The sequence below is a fragment of the Cricetulus griseus genome, chromosome 7 (assembly GCF_003668045.3).
Source record: "Cricetulus griseus strain 17A/GY chromosome 7, alternate assembly CriGri-PICRH-1.0, whole genome shotgun sequence".
NCBI classification, from domain to species: domain Eukaryota; kingdom Metazoa; phylum Chordata; class Mammalia; order Rodentia; family Cricetidae; genus Cricetulus; species Cricetulus griseus.
In genome coordinates, this window is record NC_048600.1 from 63,199,864 (window position 1) to 63,202,651 (window position 2,788).

The following is a 2,788-nucleotide window of genomic DNA, read 5'->3' on the forward strand; positions in this document are numbered from 1 at the left end:
AACTCCATTCTCCAAGATTATAATAGTCGCATCTCCGTGTTTGTCTTCTGAGCTACATAATAAAGACAACAATGTCTACCTCACAGGGTTGGAGCAGGGAAGTGAATGAAGGAATCCCTATAAAGTACTTGCAACATCACCTGGAAAATGACAAGGGCTCAGTAAGTACTAAAACTCAGTTATTATCAGTGATATACTCAATAATGACAGTGGAAGTGAAAACCATCTCATATAAAAAGGAGAGGTAATGGATTTGAGTCCTGGGTATCTGTTTTATAGCAATTTCCTCTTAATTAAAATCTCTCTTCCATGTGGGAAGCTAGTTAAGATATAGAAAATAAATGAAACATACAAGGTTCAGGAAGTAAATAAAACTCATATGTCTCCAGAAACTCCTAAAACAAGATCCACAAGGCCCTTCCCAAATAATTAGCCATAATGGTTGCTGGGAAACTTTGACCAGCTGAGCTGCCTCCAAATCATGCAGAGAGCTCCAGAGATACAGTTTTTATGAGTCATCGACCATGTGAAGTGGGCTTTTAATGGTATGGCTACCTTTGATATCCACAGTCCAGTAAGTAGCCCCCTCACCCATACTCCAGTAAGTAGCTTCAATGGACTCACATTCAATAAGATCGATTTGGATGGAAAGGTTTCTCTGATCTGTCATCAATGTCCTATCTGGATAGATAGATGTTTCCTCATGTCTCTCCAGGAGAAGTCACATGACACTGTCTATTTCTGAACAATTTGCTATGAAATCAAATTTCACCATGCAGACACCCTCACCCACTGACTCTTCTATAGTAATTGTTCTGAAACACCACATTCATTTCTATACCCACATGCATGTCTGCATCTCCATGAGATAGATGCTAGCATCCTTTTCTACATAGGGAAACAGGCACCAATAGGAAGCCATTTACCCGAAGTCACACTGTTGTTACAAAGTGACTAAACTGCTGTTTAAACCACAGCCCTCTAACATCATGGCATTCCACAAAATGACAGTGTGTCACAGGTATGGTTTCCAGACTACCTACATCAGTATGACCAGACTACCTACATCAGGTGTTTGTTTGCACTATACATGACCAGACTCTTTCTTCACTGAATCCAAAGCTCTTTGTGTGGATGTACACAGTGTCTTTGAATTTCCTATTCCATACTATTGTACATATATCTTCACTGCTTTGCTCACAAGTCACCAAAAAAGGCTACATCAAATCAGTGGTAGTATTATTTGAAAATCCATAATCCTCCACAGCAAAACAAGAGTAAGAGGAAAGAAGAACAAAAGAAGAAAAACCAGGAGACTGTATCTCTTGCTTTACCCCTTTTTTTCATACCCGACTGGAGCCACTAGCTTTATAAAGGGAAGTCAGGGGTAAATGAGGTTAGCAAGTTGACTTATATTGTGTAGAATGCAATTCTCCCTTTGCCCAGCTAAGTAGTGTGGCTTTGAACAGCACCAAGATAAAAGGTCTGTATGTAAGTGCTTTATTTTAACAAACAGCATAAGGCGAACCCTCTAAAAGCATGGAGTTTTCAGAAGAATCAAGTCAGATCACCACAAGAGGTTATTAAGTGTGGGTTCAATTTCACTTCCCTCGTTCTTTAATGACATTTTCATTCTAGCCTCACAATCGAGTTGCTTTCCCCCAAACCCTCCCCTGCCCCAGGAGTGAGCTTCCGTATACTTCATTGCCTCATGTTTTATTTATCAAGCCTCACCCCCCATTAGGCTTTTCCCTAGGAAGGTTTCATCTGTATGCTGAGGTGCACCTCTCCTGACCCACCATTAGGTGATCACCAGCAGCTTCCTCATTATTTCAGTCTCTCTCCACTGGCAGGAACTGCATTCTCACAGAAAGGGAGGAAACAATAGGTATGAATGCTGAAGTTCAGTAGCTGGCTACTTTGGGAAGCACAGAGCTATCACTCCAAGGTGGACAACCACCCTTAACCCACCCATTTCTCCTGAAAACCAGTCCAGAATCCATTTTCCACAACAGCTGTAGCCTCTAATGCCAATGCCAGAGAACCAGCAACACCTTAACTCAAATAATCCTGAAAATTTTAACTGGCTTAAAACTACTAGAGAAACAAACTCAAAAAGGTTTTAGTCCCAAGATTGTCTTAACTCTCCCTGTTTCCTCCAAATTCCATTGCTATCACTGCCACCAATCACCATGGCAACCCACGCAAGGAAAGAGATGACATGTTCTCATGGGCTACATGTCTAGGGTCTGGCTCATGGTTTGTAATTTTGTGATTCCCATCCCCAAAAACATGTCTCATTCAGATTCCATGATACATGCTCATGTAATGGGTGCCCACAACACAAGTATTCCCAGCCCTAAATAACAAAGGGTTAATGGATCTTAGTGGTGATAATGCATCCTCAGGGTGTGCAGCTGTATCAGAAGTATCTTAGACGGTGAGCTGAAACAGCACAGGAAAGTCACTAGGCAAATATATGATCCTCAAATTCTGCCTTCCAGAAGTAGTGTCAGATCCCAGAGAGTGGATGGTGAGAGCAGGGGAACAAGGAATCTCTTCCTTTCTGTTTCACCCCTGTCTGAACAGTAAATCTCTAAAAGTTTGAACTATTTAAAACTCCTCAACCCTATAGTGGCTCTCTCTGATATGGTATCTCTCATCCTGCTCTCTCTCCTCTATTCTTCCCCCTATCAATATTTCTGCTCCTCCATTTCCTCTCCTCTACTCCTCTTCTCTTGCTCTTATTGTGGCAGCTCCCTCTCCCCTACCCTCATGCTCCCAGTTA